The 22,008-nt window shown below is 39.7% G+C and overlaps 2 protein-coding genes and 1 pseudogene across 2 annotated transcripts in view; 2 read left to right on the forward strand and 1 right to left on the reverse strand.

The window, feature by feature from the left end:
* Nucleotides 1-6,923, reverse strand: part of LOC125247928 — a 35,831-nt pseudogene extending 28,908 nt beyond the window's left edge.
* The window catches only part of LOC125247875 (NACHT, LRR and PYD domains-containing protein 12-like), a 220,444-nt gene that overhangs the window by 54,694 nt on the left and 143,742 nt on the right, over nt 1-22,008 (forward strand). The window lies entirely within an intron of this gene.
* LOC125247884 (NACHT, LRR and PYD domains-containing protein 12-like) overlaps nt 17,658-22,008 on the forward strand; it is a 47,774-nt gene continuing 43,423 nt past the window's right edge. Inside the window, 1 exon segment of the mRNA XM_048159426.1 lies at nt 17,658-17,802. The gene's annotated coding sequence lies outside the window, so the exon portion shown is untranslated.

Below are 22,008 nucleotides of genomic sequence, written 5' to 3' on the forward strand. Positions count from 1 at the left end.
GTCCCTGTACCGTGTGACCGAAAACTAACTCATTTGGACTGAACCTCAAACTCTCCTGTGTCACCTCCCGAGCCGCGAGCATTAACCAAGGCAACCCGTCTTCCCAATCCCTGTTCAATTTAACACGGTAAGCGCGTAACAGCGACTTCAGGGACTGATTAAAACATTCCAACGCCCCTTGGCTCTGAGGATGGTACGTGCTCGACTGGTTGTGTTTTACCCCAAGCCATTTCAGAATCTCCGCAAACATTCCAGACATAAAATTGGTACCTCGATCGCTCTGAACAATCTTCGGTATACCAAAAATAGAAATAAACTTTGCCAAGTGTGGCAAGTTTTAATAAATGCTGCGATATCTTTAAGACGAGGCCAATAAAATTGCCGCAAAACCCGGTGATAAGTTTTTTTCATGCCCAAATGGCCCGCCACATCACCATGGGCAGCACCTAATACCGCCTCCTTAAACTGACCAGGCACTAAGAATTAATTTATCAATTTATTAATTTATTAATTAATTTATTAATTTTTTTATTAATTAATTTTTTTATTTTAGAATTAATCCTACCATTACCAATTTCTTTATCCCAACACAATTAAATTAATCAAACAAAAATCATAATAAACGTGATTAATGCATTCGTTTTAAATTTACGGACGAGCCCCCATTTGTTACAGCCGGCTCTTAGGCTGCAACAAATAGGAGACTAGACACGCCATTTCTTTGCAGAAACATTTATTTTACACAAGAAAGACATAAATATAACAGAAATAAAGAAGCGTTTTAGGGCCAGGCAGGACACTCAGCGTAACGCAGGCCATCAAGTGCCATACTGGAACCAGACGACCATTCAACAAAAGCTCCCACACAACCAGTCTCAGTGGCATTTAACTCCGCATTCAACAAGTGTCAGGTATGTCGGCCACACCCCTCCAGAAGGCACCTAAGAATCACACACACCCAACAGACACACAGCGTAGACTGGGACGTCACAGCATGAAAAAATGAATGTCTTGCCTTGCAGCATGCACGCTCAGCACCGCCACTCCCTATTCATGCGTGATCGTGAAAGCGAAAATAAAACGCGAACATTCAAACACAATTTCAATACCCTGCATTTTGAAAGTGGCTCCCTGATGCGTACAAATAATATGAAAGCGATCTTAGGCTAGCTGTGCAGTGGCAACCATCTCTTAGATTTGGTCTTGCACTTTGGATATTGAGTACTTTGATTATTGTTTGCACTTAATAAGATTAAGAAAACTGTGTTATTCATTTTTATTTATACTGTTTTTATTCCTATGATCACTTTGTGAAAGGAGTTCAGTTAGGAGGTCAAAAGTTGTAGAAGCTCATAAATCATTTACAGTAAGATCTGAAGAGACTGAAATCATACAGAAGAGAAGTCAGTCAGTTGAGTTTGTGGCAAAAACCTTTTACTGTGCTTGAGTATTGTTGTCTTTTACTGCATATGATAATTCAGTCTCAGAAAGTAGAACTGAAATGACATTCATTACAAGACGATTAGTTAAAATATTTCAAATACACCTGCAGACTATTTTTCCAGTCATGAATTTCATCGAGGATTTTAAAAATACTGTGTCTCGTCTCGTGAGCTCACTGTCTCACAGCCCTAATATTTATGTTGTTATAAACTGATGAGAGATTGCTGATGAAAGAGCAGTGATTATATGTGTTTTGTCATGTCCTATCCTGTCATTTCTCACAAACATTCCAGACATAAAATTGGTACCTCGATCGCTCTGAACAATCTTCGGTATACCAAAAATAGAAATAAACTTTGCCAAGTGTGGCAAGTTTTAATAAATGCTGCGATATCTTTAAGACAAGGCCAATAAAATTGCCGCAAAACCCGGTGATAAGTTTTTTTCATGCCCAAATGGCCTGCCACATCACCATGGGCAGCACCTAATACCGCCTCCTTAAACTGACCAGGCACTAAGAATTAATTTATCAATTTATTAATTTATTAATTAATTTATTAATTTTTTTATTAATTAATTTTTTTATTTTAGAATTAATCCTACCATTACCAATTTCTTTATCCCAACACAATTAAATTAATCAAACAAAAATCATAATAAACGTGATTAATGCATTCGTTTTAAATTTACGGACGAGCCCCCATTTGTTACAGCCGGCTCTTAGGCTGCAACAAATAGGAGACTAGACACGCCATTTCTTTGCAGAAACATTTATTTTACACAAGAAAGACATAAATATAACAGAAATAAAGAAGCGTTTTAGGGCCAGGCAGGACACTCAGCGTAACGCAGGCCATCAAGTGCCATACTGGAACCAGACGACCATTCAACAAAAGCTCCCACACAACCAGTCTCAGTGGCATTTAACTCCGCATTCAACAAGTGTCAGGTGTGTCGGCCACACCCCCTCCAGAAGGCACCTTAGAATCACACACACCCAACAGACACACAGCGTAGACTGGGACGTCACAGCATGAAAAAATGAATGTCTTGCCTTGCAGCATGCACACTCAGCACCGCCACTCCCTATTCATGCGTGATCGTGAAAGCGAAAATAAAACGCGAACATTCAAACACAATTTCAATACCCTGCATTTTGAAAGTGGCTCCCTGATGCGTACAAATAATATGAAAGCGATCTTAGGCTAGCTGTGCAGTGGCAACCATCTCTTAGATTTGGTCTTGCACTTTGGATATTGAGTACTTTGATTATTGTTTGCACTTAATAAGATTAAGAAAACTGTGTTATTCATTTTTATTTATACTGTTTTTATTCCTATGATCACTTTGTGAAAGGAGTTCAGTTAGGAGGTCAAAAGTTGTAGAAGCTCATAAATCATTTACAGTAAGATCTGAAGAGACTGAAATCATACAGAAGAGAAGTCAGTCAGTTGAGTTTGTGGCAAAAACCTTTTACTGTGCTTGAGTATTGTTGTCTTTTACTGCATATGATAATTCAGTCTCAGAAAGTAGAACTGAAATGACATTCATTACAAGACGATTAGTTAAAATATTTCAAATACACCTGCAGACTATTTTTCCAGTCATGAATTTCATCGAGGATTTTAAAAATACTGTGTCTCGTCTCGTGAGCTCACTGTCTCACAGCCCTAATATTTATGTTGTTATAAACTGATGAGAGATTGCTGATGAAAGAGCAGTGATTATATGTGTTTTGTCATGTCCTATCCTGTCATTTCTCAGCTGTGAACGTGTGCTGTGACAATGTCCTGCATGCTCTCCAGGAAGCTGGCGAGGTGTTGTGTGGAGCTGTGATGAGGGGAGGTGATCTGAGCCATGACCGCCGCCGCCTCCGCCCGCGTCACCTCCACACACGCGCCGTCCGTCAGGATGTCAGCCAGACACAGGATCCCGTCCACCTGACCAACACAGCACACACACCTCTGACCTTCAGCTGCATCATTTCACTGTTTTCCTAAGGTCATTCAGTCTCTCGTGACTGAAAATACAGACATTTATGATTTATGAACTGAATCAAACTCATGCTGAGACGTACAGTAATCTACAGTTTCAGAATGCAGTTGTGCTCATATAATCTATGACCACACAGTGGCGCTGTCACACAGACTGAGACAGAAGGGATAATAACACACGCTGGCCATGTCAGATACAGTTCAATCCTCTACCTGCTCACAAAATACACGTTTTTAAAGACAATTACAGTTTAGTAAAAAATCACTTAAACGCTTATAGTTATACTGTATGTTTTTAATTATTTTGGGCTGTTTAATAGCATAACACTGCCTCAAACATCTCTGTCATGATAGCAGTCATTACTATACTATACTATACTATTATATTCATAACTTCAGTCGGACACAGTTAAACTAGGCATTATATTGAGCTGTTATATTAGTAACATTGAGATTTGATGAATATATTGATTTTAGAATTTATTTCCCATTTTCATTCTAAATTTAATTCATGTTTTAGTATTTTCTGTATATATATATTTTTTTATATTTTATATTTATATTTTATTATTATTTTTTTTTCAGTTAAAGTTTATTTCAAGAATTAAATTATGGTTTTAGTTTCATTTAACTACAATAACTCTGGTTTGAGGCTAAATAAGTGTTATAATCATGCTAACATGTCAAAGAAAAGAGCACGAAGCTCATGAATCAGTACAAGCTCGACCTAAACATGTAACAGATAAAGCTGGTGTGTTTGTGTTGTTCTTTCACAGCTGGAAGATCTTCAGCAAACCAACATCTGTGTCTGCGAGAGTTTATTATCTTCCATCATCGTCTCTGGACTCATGAGGAGAATGTGTGTCTCTACATCATGATGTTCTTGGCCAAACCTCTGCGGTCTGTTTATAAATCATTTAGTCGGAGTGTTTAATGTGGCTCTAAGCTCTCCACATTCACAGATTTTACTGTTAATGTTATAAATGTTTAGTCTGATCATCATCTAAGTAAATGAATGGTCAGAATCATCATGAAAGGAGAGCTACTGCGTTCTCGGAGACTCACATCTGGCTCCTTTTAAGTGCATGCTGGGAAACGGATACCTTCTCCAGCTGGCTGATGCCCTCTTCCACACAGCAGATGGAGGCGACGGTCCTGAGCGCATGAGTGTACAGAGAACTGAATCAGTCCTGCTGGCAGATCTTCAGCAGAGCCACCACAGCACCCTCCTGTGGAGAACAGCAGAGAAACTCTCTTCATTCAGTTATAGCTCAGTAATAACTCATCTTTGTGCTGTTTGAGTGTGTGCACAGGTACATCAGGAGTGTGTGTGTCTCTCAGACATTAGATCAGTGTCCTTTAACCCAGGACTGTGGATGACAGAAGCCGGTCGGCACTAGAGAGAAAATGCCTGCGCGAGGATCTAACCACTGTCATTATGTGAATAAGCTTCATTATGTGATGAGAGGCTCAGTCTGCAGCACATTCACAAACACACTTCAGCTCTCTCTGTGTTCAGAGACTCAAAAACATCTTAAAGAAAACATCATCTCACTGATGTCAACATGTTTAAAATACCTGCTTCATTTCATCTTACAATCAGTGATAAAAATGAACTACTGATGAATGATTTTGTGTGGTACAGCAGAACATTGTTTTTTTAGCTATTATATGTTTATTTTTCTTTCTTTAACATTAATCATAATCATGTTTATTCTTAAAAGATAGATTTACAATGATTATTAGCCTGGCAAATGCCAGTCACTAAAATGGGTCTGATACACCTATAATAGCAGTACTGTATCTAAAGTGAAATATTTAATTCTATCTGCATGGACAGATTGAGTATTTAGGGGGGTATTATTTTGGCAGGCCCATTTTGACCCACGTGCCAGGATTTTACCCCCATTATTTCCTTCTGTCTGAAAACCCAAAGAGTCACTAAAATGGGTCTGATACACCTGATTGTCACAGACACACCAGGCTCTGCACCCAGCCAATCACGTCGAACTCCCTCACCAGAGTACTGATCACACGCACCTGACACTCATCACCAGTCCAATCAGCAGCACTATAAAAGACCCTCACAGTCACTCAGTCTTTGTCTGGTCTTGTTAATGCACACTAACCTGAATGCTTACCTTACGGGCTCCTTACCTGTCTACAGTGTGTCTCCTAGATCCTCTGTGTTCTCCAGTCCTCCTCTGTGTTGCTCCTGCTCCATGTCTCTCAGTCCTCATCGAATCTGGTGTGAAGATCAAGTCAAGTATTCCTGTCTTGATATCTGTGCTGTCTGGAAACTTCGTCTGCTTAACTCACCTGCTCACTGCTCTGGTTGTCTCAATAAACATCGTAAACTGTACCTGTGTCTCCTACTTCCTCTGTATGTAACACTGTGTAACAAAGTTTGTAAAATAAGGAGGGAAGAGGACAGGGTCAGCGGTGACTACTGGCCACATACCCCCACCGCCCGACTCTCTCTCTTAGAGAGCTTGCGACTAATGTACAGCACCGGCCGTTCCTCACCCTCTATCTCCTGGGACAGGACAGCACCCAGCCCCCTGTCCGACGCGTCAGTCTGCAACAAAAAAGGGAGAGAGAAATCAGGAGAGTGAAGCAACGGCCCGCCACACAGAGCAGCCTTTACTTGGGTAAACGCCTGCTGACACAGCTCCGTCCACTGGACCGTATCTGGTGCCTCCTTTTTAGTAAGATCAGTCAAGGGGCTGGTGAGGTCCGAAATAATTAGGCACAAATTCTATAATATCCCGCCAGCCCCAAGAACTGTCTCACCTCCTTTTTGGTCTTAGGGCGCGGACAGGTCGCAACTGCTGCCGTCTTATCAATTTGGGGACGCACCTGTCCATGCCCCAAGTGGAAGCCCAGATACTTTACTTCCACGCGCCCAATTGCACACTTCTTCGGGTTGGCCGTGAGCCCGGCTCCCCTCAGCGACTTCAAGACCGCCCTCAAATGCTGCATATGCCGCTGCCAGTCATTACTAAATATGATGATATCATCTAGATAGGCAGCCTCATATGCAGCATGGGGCCGTAAAACCCTGTCCATCAGCCGCTGAAAGGTAGCCGGTGCCCCGAACAGCCCGAACGGAAGTGTAACAAATTGGTGTAATCCAAACGGCGGATGAGAATGAGCTGCTTGAAAAAGCATTTCCCTGCGGCTCCTAGGAACTAACAACTGGGTTGTATCTTCTTTTGTCTGAGCGTCTTGGGTCACTCGATACAACCTATTTTTTATAATTGCAAAATATGGATAGGTAAGCGGTTGTCCAGGATGGAGAGGCTGACCGTCGATGGTACTGACCTGTTCAAACGCACGTTTCAGCGTCTCGTCCTGAGACTGCTCCAGGGGGAAATCATCGCGCTCCGAGAGAATAAGTCTCTCAGTACTCAGAGGTCCCGATTCAGTCTCTCCTGCCTGCACACTCACGCTCCCCTCCAGTGCATTTTTTACCCCAAGAAGCATCCGTACATAAAACCCCTAATAATTCTGTAAACGCTGGCCAATTCGTTCTCAAAATTAACGGATGCTGGAGGTGCGGGTTAACTGCCACCTCAACGCTATGCTTTTGACCCCTAAATTGAATAATGACTGGCACAATAGGATACTCTACCACATCCCCGTGCACACACCGCACCTTAACCACATGGCTATTATCCAATGTCCTGGATTGTATCAGATTTTGATGGATTGAGGTTTGGTTACATCCTGAATCCACCAATGCCTGATAGGTACCCCCCTCGATACTCACAGGTATTTGGTACCACTCAGCTTGACCGGGGGCAGCCTGCGGGGCATCCGGGACCCGGACCATTGTTCCCACCTCCATTACAGGACACCTGTCCACGAAATGGCCTGGGTCCCCGCAACGCCAACAGGCTGGCCCAGACCTCCTCGCCGCTCCAGTGGCAAAGGGTGGATTAGACAGTTGGCGTGGAGAGAGCGGAGACACAGGAGCCGCGTCCAACCCGGCTGGTGCCAGTCCCGCCCCCCTGGGTGGGACTCTGGGAGCTGCATAGGGAATATGGCCACTCGAGGAGGGCCGGGTGGACGAGACCTGGGTAAAGGGACAGGGCGAGAGAGAGAAGGAGATGGAAGAGAGGGAGAGAGAGAAGCGGATGACAAAGGTTCGCCGACCCCGAGGCACGCCACCATATGATCCTCCGCGAGTTGGATAGCCGACTCCAGCGACGTGGGGCGGTGGCACTGGACCCACTCGGCCGTTCTCCTCGGAAGCCGAGTGGTAAACTGCTCCAGCACCACTCGGTCGATGATCTCCTCCACGTCGCTTCCGCCGGCCAGCAACCATTTGCGGCAGGAGTCCCGGAGCTGTTGGGCCATCACGAAGGGTCGGCCGGACTCGCCTAGCTCCAGGGAGCGGAAACGCTGGCGATGCTGTTCTGGACTCCGGCTGACCCGCTGGATGATGGCCCTCTTGAGGTCGTCGAAGTCCAGGAGGCTCCGCACCGGAAGCTGCTGTGCCGCTACCTGGGACTCCCCGGAGAGCAACGGGACCAGGCGCATCGGCCACTGGTCCCGCGGCCAGCCACAGATCTCGGCGGATGTTTCAAATAGGACGATGAATGCCTCCGGGTCGTCCTCAGGCCCCATTTTATTGAGTGGGAGGTGGGCGGGCACAGCACGTTGGTCCGAGGCTCCCGGCCGAGCCTCCCGGTCCATCCAGCTCCGGAACCTCTCGCGGTCTTCCTGCTGGGCTTGGAGGACGGCCTGGAACCGCCTCTCCTGATCTTGTATTAAGTCCAGCAGGGCCTGGTGTTGGTCATGTTGCATGACCGCGAGGGATGTAATTATTTCCGCAAATGGCGCAGCGGAGGACTCTGGCATGGCGGCGGCATCCATCTTCCCTCCCGGGTTTTGGCACCAGTGTAACAAAGTTCGTAAAATAAGGAGGGAAGAGGACAGGGTCAGCGGTGACTACTGGCTGTTTATTTCACACAAAACAAATAATAACAAAACAGCGTGCAGATAGGCACAAAAACGATCAAAGCAAATCCACAGTTCACTCCAATAACAGACATCCAGGAGTGGGTGAAACAGCCAGCAGTCCTTCTCTCTCTCGCAGGCTCCTGTTTCTCCTGGCGTTAAATACTCTCTCCACGCCAATTACTGAAACAAGAAACAGGTGATTATCATTTGCGTCTAATCCACTCAGACACCGCGCGTCTCCTCCCTCTCTCTCCCGCTGCAGATTCCGCTAAACCACACCCCCCTTGCCACACACTGATACACCACAACAATACTTTGTGTGAAATGATTCATTTCTGACAACCCCCCTCCCTCATTTGTCTGACTGGATGTCCGTAAATTCCAGTAGCCCCTCACTGCAGTCTAGGGATATATAAGGTGGGAGGAGTTGGATCTGGATCATCTCGTAAATGGCCTATTGCTTGTGTTTTATGTAAATAAATTAATAAACAAATTTGTTTGTATTTTAATTAAAGTGTGCTATGTGTTCCTGTGCAGTGTGTTTGTTAGTTTTTATGTATCCCTTGTATATCAATCCCCCTCAGCATCCCCTTAAGTAATTAAATGAGGTTTGTGTTATACGAATATTGTAAATGTATCAGAGTCAATAGCCAAAGCTCTTTAGCCTGGACTTTATTTGACTTTTTATTTGTGTGCTGTTGTAGTTTGTAAATTACACGACTTTTTGATTCTGTAAATTGTAAAATGTAAGGTGTTTAAATATTATTTTCCCACTTTGGCTGAATGTGTTAGATAAAGTGGGCCAGTGGGAATCAGGTAAAGCAGGCTGACCTTTAACCTTAGTTAATACACACAAATTCATTAAATAAATTGACATTCACTGGTTATTTTATAGCTGACATGTAAGATTTATATTTTTAAAAAACAGAAATGAGTCTGCAGTAAGGAAATTCAAGTCAGAGTTAGAAGAAAGGAAAGAGAGAATAAAAAAGATTTTGAGGCATTCAGTTCAATCTGTGGAATGAAAAAGGATGTGAGGAGCAAAATGTAGATGCAGAATATAAAGTTTTAAAATATGCACACAATTAAAGTTCATTTAAAGTGTTTAGAGTACATAGAAAAAACATTTTTTACATATAGTTACCATTTCAAATGTTCATATATTTTTGTTTCTTGTGTTATAGTCGCATTTTTAACATAGTTTTAACAGTTCATTTTGTTAATATTCTGATTTATGAAAATTCTGATATTCCGATATAATCAAATTTAATGTGAAAACATCATCAGTTGTTTGGAATTTCACACATGAATTGAGATGAGGATTTACATGATTTTTTTTATTCACAACCTGTATGTTATATATTTTTTGAATTTGTTACATATGTTGTTAAATATGTATTTCAGATAATATGTGCTAATTCATCATTTGTTTTTAAGATGCATAATTTTTGATAAATAAGGGATGACCCACTTTACCAGACCAGCTGGCCCACTTTAACTGAAAATATTATTATTATTTTTTTCTGGAGTGCATGATCTAAAAATGTTTATACCTGTAAGATTCTATAACATCGTGTGTCCCTTGTAATATGTCTCTTAACATAGTGTCTTTATGTTATCTCTTATATTTTGGGATCTAGCCATGATGTAATGACAAGACATACTGTTTGTTCTGTCTTTTTCCTTATAAGTATGTCTTCCCACACAGCAACATAATGTGGCCACATCTGATACATGTGGATTACACACGGACCAGATGTGGGCCGGATCTGGGCCGACATTATGTTGCTGTCAGGGTTGTGATTTTCCATATTTCTGCCGAAACTCAATAATTTACATCCCTAAATTTACTATATACTGCATCACTTTCTCCAATAAACCAGCTTATACAAATAACACTTTATGTGAACCATATTCAGATTGAAATATTATAGCTGGACATTAAAGTTAACTAAAGTAATAAAGAAAAGAAAAGAAAAAACATCTGGATATCTAAATTACATTTTACAACAAGTGGCCCACTGTTGTGGAAATTTTAATTTTTCATATGCTTTTTACCTGTATTCTTGTGAAATATGATGCTTATGGGACATGGTATGATGTTGGCTTAAGTGGTAATTTTTAACATAGTGTTAACATAGATGTTAGAAGTAGAAAGAGCAAGATATGGTATGGGGCAAGATGTATGTTAAAAACATGTCTGTGCTAACAATGTGTGGAAAGTTACAGCCGCTAACAGATGTTCCTAATATGGTAAAAGGACAGAGGCTTCGGCCTTGGAGGTTAGAGATATAAAAGTGAGGGGAAGCTTTCGTTCTTGGTTTTACACTCTGCAGCTACTTGTGTTTCTGTATGACCTGTCTGACTTTTCTTGCAAGAAATAAAACCTTTAAAGACAATTGGACGTGTTTGTCTCTTATGCAGTAGAGTCGGAGTTGATTTTTTTGCCACAACAATTTGGTGTCAGAAAGTGGGATTCCATGGATGTGCCTTTTGGACCCGAGAGCGGACGGTGACTGATCATCCTGGACTTAATAGTAGTCTCAGCCCTACCCCGAATAGATTAAGGGATGAGGGGCCGACCGCCAGGGTCCGGAGGGGGACACCACTGGAATCAGAAAATGAACCCAGGTGGCTACACGACTCTCTGGTAAGAGATAAATCTAAATTTTATGGGGAATTAAGAGTAAGTGTGATTTGGTAAAATTTGGAAGATTAGGAAAAAGGAAAAAATGAAAAATTTGTGATTTAAGTGATTTAAATATGAGTTTATGTGGGTAAAATAAGTTTGGAATAGAAAAAGTGAAAAAAGGGCAATTTATGTTTTGGTAAAACGAGTAATTAGGAAACAGGACAAACCATTTTGGTGACTCCGGGGTGCTGTAGTTTATAAATTTGTGAAGGTGTGACAGTCTAAGCGCTCGAGTCTGTAGTAGTTGTCTGAGGATTGAGGCTCAGCCCGTCCAACTTTGGGATAAAAGTTGGATCTGGAGCAGACGTCCACCAGATTATTAGGTGCGCACCGAAAGGAAATCCACAGGAGGCAGAAAAGGAGAGCCAAAATGGGGAAATCCCAGAGCAAGCTTGCAAAAAGTGAAGTGATAGGGGGTGTTGTAAAATATGATGTACCAGTGTTTTATCAAATGAGAAAATTGAATGGCCAAAGATGCATGTAAGATATAGAAAAGTTAGTTAAGTATTGTGATTTCCCAGAAGAGGGAACGTTGAGTGGTCATAAGACTTAAGGTCGTAAGGGAATGAGTTGAAGAGAACTGCGATTTGGGGATGTTGTGTTTGTGTGAGAGCAGTGTGTGTGTGAAATGTAAGCAGACTAGAGATTGTAGGCAGAAGGGAAAGAAGGTGAATGCAAAATGAATTGGAAGTTCGATGTGAATGTAACTTACAAAAACGTTTTGTTTATTCATCCATTAAATGGATGCATGACATTAGATGTCTAGAGAACTACAATTTATATAAGAATGATTGAAGGAGAAAGCAGCTATAAGGCTGTCAGTCCAACCAAGTAGTGGAAATATGATTAAAATAATATTGTGGTTCTGCAAAACAGTAGAAACCATATTGATAATATGTTTTGCATCTGCAAACTAACTATTTGATAGTGAGATAAGTGGCTATGATGAAGGGCAATATAGCATTAAAAAAAATAATTTTATGAAAGTGAAAATGAAAATTCTAAAAGAATGTTTCACTTTGGGGAAAAAAAAGGTTGAACAGTCTCAAGTATGTTTTTAGGTGATCAGCGCATCGCTATCACAATGTAAAATGACTAAAATGATTTTGGACCTTTAATGTCTAAATGTTTGGTTTTTGATGGTCAAAAGTTAAATGGCAGAAAAAATGAGACTGCCAGTTGTAACAAAGACTCAACCTGACTGGAAATTTGTAACCTCTAATTTCCATGCTGTGTGAGTAAAAGACAAATATAAACAGTTGTTTTTTTGGAAAAAGACAATAGATAAAGTTTGATGTTAAAAGTTATAAAAGGCAGAGTACCAGTCCTGAAATCCTCAGTCTCTCTCTCATTCAAAGTCAGCTAAATGCTGCTATCTGAGCTTGTGTCATAAGAGATAACAAGCTATTTATACTGAAGCACAGTGTCTCAGCTGAAAATCATGGACACAGAGATGTTAAAAGAAATGATTGCCATGAAGAGGGAAATTAACTTTTAAATTTGTTAAAGGAAAACTCAATGAGTGTAAAGACGTCTTTAAATTAATAATATAGACCTTGAAGGACAGAAGTGACTATTTTGATGAATTTCTTCTATGACCAATAACTTGTTCCATAAGCATCATATTTCACAAGAATACAGGTAAAAAGCATATGAAAAATTAAAATTTCCACAACACCCACTTTACCTGCAATCGCTCTATAATTTGTTGAATATATTAAAACTTAGTTTACCATTGTCAATAAGCTAGAAAACCCCCCCATACAATTAGCGCTAAATAACAAATAAATACAAATGAAAAACTATTAAAATTGTGCCCTTCATTATTTCGTTATTGAACTCCTTGCTGTACTGAAAGCATCATGTTTCGTCCACCACATGATCACGTGAAGAATCGACCAAACAGGACTTGGCCTTTGGTGAGATGATGCTGCGTGTCGAAGAGGAGGCGTAAAACGGTAGGAGAGTTACACGTGTAATTAGGATACAGTCTTGAATAACATATATTATATGACACGGTTAATTTCATTAGCATTACACTAATTTCATTTCAAGAAATTTGTGTGTAAAATGTTAATACTCAGTGTGTAGCACCCACTGATCTATAAAATGACTTATACTTATTTACAAACCCGATTCCACAAAAGTTGGGACACTGTACAAATCCATGAGATACTCTATTGTTTCCTCCTTCTTATATAAATCTCATTTGTTTAAAAGACCTCCGAAGAACAGGCGAATCTCAACATAACACCGACTGTTACGTAACAGTCGGGATCATTAATATGTACGCCCCCAATATTTGCATATGCCAGCTCATGTTCAAGGCATTAGACAAGGGCAGCCAGTATTAACGTCTGGATCTGTGCACAGCTGAATCAACAGACTAGGTAAGCAAGCAAGAACAATAGCGAAAAATGTCTTTTTCCTCCAATAGAGGGTTGATGTGGTTTCTGTTTTAAACTGTGCGCCGGTAGGTGTGTCAATCAGTGCAGCTGAATTCTGCATGTCAAACCCAGAATAAAAACTGCGAGCGCAGGAGTGTAGAGTTACAGTCACTGAATTCTCCTCAACTGCTCCTCAACACTATTCTGACTCTGGACATTTATGTTTGACTTTTTCATTATAGATATATATGTGTGATTCTATAAACTTCTTACAAACGATCTTATTTTATAAGATTGTTCTACATCTCTCCTCTTCGTACAGGTGAGAAATATGTTTCTAAATACATCATTTCATTATTGTTATACGTTACTGAGGAGCTTTATTTTCATATGGAAGACTGGATTATTTGCTATTTTCTCAGAAATATTTTAATATTCCCACTAGTAAATTATTGAATGTTTGCAATATTGTAACAGTGTGATCATCATTTGTCTCCATATTTATTGTTTAAATTAGATGGAAATACATACTCCAGCCACTGTATTTAAATTATGATAAAAAGTTGTTTTTCATCATTAAGTCTCTGTTGATCCAGTCGGAGCTGTAAAGTGTCGTTCTGATGAATCAAATATGATCAAACATGAGCTGAGAAGAGAAAGCTGCTTACAAATCTGAACTGACTCATAAAATCACATTTATATATCTGACACTTATCAATCCCACATACTTCAACATCTTTATTAATATCTATTATGAATGTTTTAATATCAGAAGTTGTAATAACACTGAGCTCACGCAGCTGTTGATCTGATGTCTCGTGATCTCTCTGTGTGATTGAACAGATTCAGATGGAGTGGAGAAAGAAAATCACACATCCAGAAAACTGCTGGAGCCTCAGAAATCACAGAGCAGCAGAAAACAAGAAGACAGAGAGAGAAATGGAGACCCAAACCAGTGAAACACAAGAGGAAAGAGAACTGAGACTTGACAGATGTGACAGTATGAAGAGACTGAAGCCATACTGTGAGTGTTTTTGTACTGCAGATTGTGCGGTTCCCTCCCTCAGCCTAGCATGATCAGATCAGGGAGAGCAGCGATAACCCCTCAGAGTAACACAACAGAACCAACACAAATATCATTCATGTTCAATATTTTAAATGTAAGAACTCTTCCTGACTTCAGACTTTCTCCACTTACAGACTATTGAAGCTTTTCACAGATGTGTGATCAAGAACAATATCCCATAAATTCACCATATTTGTGATTTCTAGTGTCATGTGATCCAGACGAGCCTGTAAAGATTGATTCTGATGTCAAACGTGAGGAGAGATTCTCTCATCAAAACCTTCAGCAGCTGCTGAAGACCTGAACATCACCATCACAACTGTCTTCATCACCATCATCTTCATCAAAACCCTCACAATCATCATCACCATCATCACCATCATCACCACCACCACCATCTTCATTATCATCACCACCGTCTTCATCATCATCATCATCATCATCACCACCATCATCTTCATTATCATCACCATCGTCTTCATCATCATCATCATCATCACCACCATCATCTTCATTATCATCACCACCATCTTCATCATCATCATCATCATCACCACCATCATCTTCATTATCATCACCACCGTCTTCATCATCATCATCACCATCAGCATCACCACCATCACCACCATCTTCATCACCATCACCATCATCACCATCACCACCGTCTTCATCATCACCATCTTCTTCACCACCATCACCAACATCATCTTCATCACTGCCATTCATCAGCAAATGCTGAAGACCTGAACATCACCATCAACACCGTCTTCATCATCATCATCATCACCACCGTCTTCATCATCATCATCACCATCAGCATCACCATCATCACCACCATCACCACCATCTTCATCATCATCATCATCACCACCATCAGCATCACCATCATCACCACCATCACCACCATCTTCATCATCATCATCATCACCACCATCAGCATCACCATCATCACCACCATCACCACCATCTTCATCATCATCATCACCATCAGCATCACCATCATCATCACCATCACCACCATCTTCATCATCATCACCACCATCTTCATCATCACCATCTTCTTCACCACCATCACAAACATCATCTTCATCACTGGCATCCATCAGCAAATGCTGAAGACCTGAACATCACCATCAACACCGTCTTCATCATCATCATCATCACCACCATCATCTTCATTATCATCACCACCGTCTTCATCATCATCATCATCACCACCATCATCTTCATTATCATCACCACCGTCTTCATCATCATCATCACCATCAGCATCACCATCATCACCACCATCACCACCATCTTCATCATCATCATCACCATCAGCATCACCATCATCACCACCATCTTCATCACTATCACCATCATCACCATCACCACCATCACCACCATCTTCATCATCATCACCATCAGCATCACCATCATCACCACCATCACCACCGTCTTCATCATCATCACCACCATCTTCATCATCACCATCTTCTTCACCACCATCACAAACATCATCTTCATGACTGGCATCCATCAGCAAATGCTGAAGACCTGAACATCACCATCAACACCGTCTTCATCACCATCTTCATCACCACCGTCCTTATCATCACCACCATTTATCATCACTGTTTTCATCATCTTCATCATCACCACCATCACAAACATCATCATCATCATCATCATCACCATCAGCATCACCATCATCACCACCATCACCACCATCTTCATCACCATCTTTATCCTCATCTTCATCAACTTTTGAAAACGGGTTTCAAAGAGCAAGTTTGTGAAAGCGATACCGTTATCATCTCTGTGTGAACTGAAAAAACGTGAATCTGTGAAAACGGTGATGTCATGCACGTTTAATCTCTCCACATTATTTCCAAACCTGAAATAAGGTGTTTTCTGTGAATGTGTGAGACTTCTGATTTATTATCCGCTACAGGGAAATAACGAGAAGAACATGAAGGAGCAGTAAACTGTAAAAATAAGCTGGATAGATGTGTGTGTTTGGTGTGAGTGCTCTGTAATGTGTATGCGCAGGCGCGTAATCTTTCTTTACAAAGTGACATCGCCATCTACCTGTCTGGAAATGTAATACAGTGTTTTTAGTCATTTCTGTCGATCCGTGTGAACAGATAGTTTTGATAATGTTGTCATCTGTACAAAGAAAACACTTTTCTGTTTTTAGTACTTCATTGTACCCTCAGTCTGAACTCTCATTGTTCTCCATCATCAATCAATAGTATTGATCTACTGTAAATATGTCACTGTCTCTGATGATGGTGATTGACGATGTACTGTACATCAGACAGAGAGAAAGACTCTCAGACATTCAGACTCTCTCTCACTCCTACAAACAGCTCAGCAGGAGTTTGATCATGTGAAACTGAAGGAGACCCAAAATACACGAGGAGAACAAGCAAACTCCACACAGAAGTTTAAATAAATGTCTTTTAAGAGCCTCTGAAGAACATCAAAACACCTGTTTATGATTTAAAGTGTGTTTTTCAGAATAAACATATTTGAATGGCTTTGAATGTGGAGATGCGATGGAGTTCTTGAACCAACGTAACATTTTACACATGGCATTTATAGTTCAGATCACTGGGTTGTCTTTTACAGTTAATTATAAAAATATATAGATTACATTGTGCAGAAGTAATACAGGCCTATGTATTATTTGATCTAATATTTGCCTGTTGTGTCAGTGATATAATGTTTCATGTGTTTGAAAAGATGAATCAGTATCATTGTCATCAACATCTGAGAAATAAATCAAATCCAGATGTATGATTGTGAAGGAATTGATCCATTTCTATAATAAAGTGCAGTATAGAGTGAGATCAGAGCTCCTGTAATACAGTGAAGTGTCTCCCTCTACTGGTGATCATCAGAGTTAAAGATCTACACTGATATTTCACACTAACATGAACAGATCTTACAGAAGAAAGTGTTCCTCAGAAATCATTAAACAGAGACAGGACAGTTCATTAGGAAGCAGAACTAAACACAAAGATGTCAAATCAGTCCAACAGTTGAATAAATATAGATCTGTTTCTGTTATTTGGGTTCGTTTCAACCCGCGGAAACAGAGTAAAAGCAGCCCAATTCCGCTGGCAAAACAGGGGACTTGGCAACACGGCTTCGGACGTTACAGATCACGTGGTCATGTCTAAACGAATTAGGCTCCGGTTCAGCCCTTCACTGTGAGATGTTTGTTTCTGTTTCGTGCTGAACTTCACATCAGTGAGTTTGACAGTAAGTTCAATTATCAGCTTTATTTAATATCGTGTCATGTTGTTATGTTGTTCTGTGTGTTTATATGATCGTGACACACTCTTGTTCACTGACAACAACAAACACTGACGACCATGAAATGGCGCCGGAAATGAAGGAACATAGGCCTATCTGCGTCATTACTTCACTTTTCTAATCTTTATCAAAATTTTATCAGTAGGTGACATTTGTCCTGCGATGCATTATTGTTGTATATTATGTTCAATGTTCTGTATCATTTTTGTCAATAAACAAACAAACAAAAAAAATTATATCAGAACCGTAAAGATATTTCCAATGAAGCTATATTTAGGAGATGTAACTTGTACTTTGAGGAGAAGATAAAATAATGTTGGGTCGATAAAGAGATAACGATAATCTCATCACTGCGGCCTATAAATACGGCCTGAAGGACTCAAAAATGGGAAGGATTCCTTCAGCAATAACAGCACTGATCATGTGAACTATTATTAATAGCAGCAATAGTGTTTTTCTTTAGCTATTTAAGTTATAAAACTGTGTAAAAAAACTGGAGAAGATGTTTAAAAATGTGCGAGAGATGATCCACACACATAAAGAACATGATTTTACTGTAGTTTATCTGATTCAAGAGGAACAATTTCATTCATGTAGGATTAAACCAGCATTGAACATTTCAAACAAAGCTATTACAAAACATTCAGAAACATTGTGCCAAAAACCTCCTAGAAATCATCACAAAACATTGATGTCTTTCTCAAAGTAATATCACGACAACGGGTATAAAATGCTCAAGTAATGTTGAACAAATCTAAATAAAATTGAAATCGCTTTAAGGCTTAGTGATTATGAAACTGTTGTGGTGTGACTGACTGACAAGCGCGAGTCTGGAGAAACAGGCGTTTATTTATTTATTCTCAGTGTTCAGAAGCGTATATCCTACATGTGTTGCGTTATTGTGTTAATATTAACTAAAGTACCTAATTATGTCACATAGCCTACTTATTTTGTATGAATCTAGCACGTTAGTTACTAAAGTACCGTTCTCTCTCTCTCTCTCTCTCTCTCTCTCTCTCTCAAATTCAATTTATTGGCATGACATATTTAGGTACATATTGCCAAAGCATTGCATAAAGCAAAACAAAATCAAACAAACATACAAGCAAGAACATATATAAAATGCATTCATATATATACACATATATATATATATACATATATATTTATACACATATTGATAGTAATATAATATGGATGTGTTCACTCAGTACCTCTTAGTTTGTGGCAATTATAAATATATTGTGCTATTAAAGTGGAAGAAGGTCCTTCACCAAGTAATATTTTCAGTTTGTCAGTTTCATGGAGTGACTGAACTCCGGTATGATATGCTGTATTTGACAGTACAGTGTCTCTCTTAAGGTTGTGAATTTATCACAGTGGAGGAGGAAGTGTGCCTCCGTCTCAACTGCCCCTGATCTGCATTCATTACAGACTCGCTCTTCTTTGGGTAACCATGTCTTCTTGTGTCGCCCTCTTTCTATGGCCAGCTGGTGGTCACTAAGTCTGTACTTGGTTAATAAATTCCTGTGTGTTGTATTTCTGACAGAGGTGAGATATTCAGCCAAACTGTATTCTCTGTTTAAACTGAGATAACACTGGAGACGACTTTGCTCTTTCGTTTGCTCTTTCCAGTGCTGCATGTATGCTTTTTTCTCTTTACTCATAATTTCTTTAATTCTTGAATGATTTTCAGGGACAGTGATTTTGAACGCTTTGTTTGTCATTTCTGACACCATTGCACAAAGATGACTTTTCTGAGCACTCAGTTCTTGTGTTTTTAGTGCTTTAAAATGAAGAGTGTCTTCAGGACTAGATTTTAAGTGTATCCAGAACTTTAAAGCTCTTTTTTTAATCATTAAATTGAGGGGAAGACGGCCTAGTTCTGCCCTACAGGCGTTATTAGGTGTGTTTCTGTGGACATGAAGGATGCTTCTACAGAACTCTACATGTAGACCTTCTAAAGGATGTTTGTCCCAAGCCTTATGGCTGTAGTTACTCGCTGGACCCCACACCTCACTTCCATATAAGGCAATGGGCAGTATCACATTATCAAAGATCTTTGTCCAAATTCTGATTGGAATGTTTATTTTGAATAATTTAGTTCGTATGGCATGCATTGCTCTGCGGGCTTTTATAAGTAATGTTTTAATAGCCAAATTGAAATTTCCAGTGGGTGTTAAAACCAAACCAAGATAATTATATTGTAAAGAGTGCTGAAGAGTGGTGTTGTTTACAGTAAATGCATGTTTATATTCCAGATTTCTGGGTTTTTTCTGAAATATCATAATCTTAGTTTTCTGGATGTTGACTTCTAAGGCCCAGTCATGGCAGTATTTAGTTAAAATGTCTAGGTGGTTCTGGAGACCTTCCGCCGTTTTAGATAGAATTAGTAAGTCGTCTGCATACAGTAAATATTTGACTTCTGTGTCAAATAGTTGTAGTCCTGGACTTTCTGATTGGTCCAGTAGATCTGCCAATTCATTAATATAAATGTTAAATAAAGTTGGGCTGAGGCAGCAGCCTTGTCTGACCCCTCGCTCTTGGGAAAAATATTCTGTTCTCTGATGACCTATTTTTACTACACATTTATTTTGGTTATACATGTTTTTAATTAAGTCATATATTTTGCCCCCAATACCACTTTGGATGATTTTATAAAACAATCCTTTATGCCAAATGGAGTCAAAAGCTTTCTTGAAATCTACGAAGCATGCAAATATTTTTCCATCTTTCTTTTGGTGTACGTGTTTGTTTATTAATGTGTGTAGTGTGTGAATATGATCAGTGGTTCGATGTTTAGGGAGGAAGCCAATTTGAGATTTGCTGATGACATTGTGCTGCTTTAAGAAAAATGAAATCCGAGAGTTAATTATAGAACAAAATACTTTTCCCAAATTACTGGTTACACAGATTCCTCTGTAGTTATTAGGGTCTGTTTTGTCTCCACTTTTAAAGATGGGAGAAATGAGCCCTGTATTCCAGACCTCTGGAAAAACACCTGAACTCAGAATCAAGTTAAAGAGTTTGAGCAATGCATTCTGAAGTTCAGGAGAGCTGTTTTTTAGCATCTCATTTTTTATTTTGTCAGGGCCACAGGATTTATTAGATTTGAGAGATCTCAGTTTTCCACTAAGTTCTTGTTGGGTTATTGGATAATCTAGTGGATTTTGGTTGTTTTTGATGCATGACTCAAGAGCGATCAATTTTTCAAGAACTTTTAATTGGTTGGGATTATTTAAAGGGTCAGTTTGATGGCTATAGAGGTTCTCGAAATAATCTTTCCAAATTTGACCATCTTGTATGGCTGGTTCTTGTGGCTTTGTGGTGTTCAAACTGTTCCACATGCTCCAGAACTGGCCCTGATCAATTGTGTTTTCAATCTTTTGAAGCGTGTTGTTATAATAATCCAGTTTCTTCTGTCTCAGTGTGTTTTTGTATTGTTTCAGAAGTTCTGAGTGTTTTAAGCGCAACTCAGTGTTGACTGGATCTTTGTGTTTTTGATTTGAAATGAATCGTAGCTCTTGTCTAATGGTTTTACAGTCATGGTCAAACCATTTTTCAGAAGGTTTTTGTTTAGTGCTTTTTTTGTGTTTACATGGTGTCATTTTATTTAAATGAGCTTTTTTTGCTATATTTTCAAAAATGTCATTAATATGTTTAATTGCCAAGTCAATTCCCTTCCGATTAATATCAAATGTTGAATTGCTAAACAATGTTATGGAATTGACTATTTCATCTGAGTTTATCACGTTGATATATGTTTCAGCAGGGCTATGAGTCCATGTATATGATGTGTCAAGTTTATATAGACGAATTGGCTTTTTATGTATTTCTCTTGGTTTGATGTTTTCACCCTTAATGGAAACATTGATCTGGCTGTGATCAGACAAGGGTGACTGAGCTTTGATGGTAAATGCACGGAAATAGGAGGGGATTATATTTGATATGGCATAATCTACAACACTGTTCCCAAGATTTGAGCCATAGGTAAAGTGTCCACAGGAATCTTCTTTGATTCTACCATTCAGGATATAAAGGCCTAAAGTTTGACAAAGGTGAGCTATCTCCTTCCCATGTCTATTAACTCCAGTATCTTGGTTATTTCTTCTAGGTAGGGTATTAAAGAGGTCTTGGGGTATTTGTGTGAAC

The sequence above is a fragment of the Megalobrama amblycephala genome, linkage group LG15 (assembly GCF_018812025.1).
Source record: "Megalobrama amblycephala isolate DHTTF-2021 linkage group LG15, ASM1881202v1, whole genome shotgun sequence".
NCBI classification, from domain to species: domain Eukaryota; kingdom Metazoa; phylum Chordata; class Actinopteri; order Cypriniformes; family Xenocyprididae; genus Megalobrama; species Megalobrama amblycephala.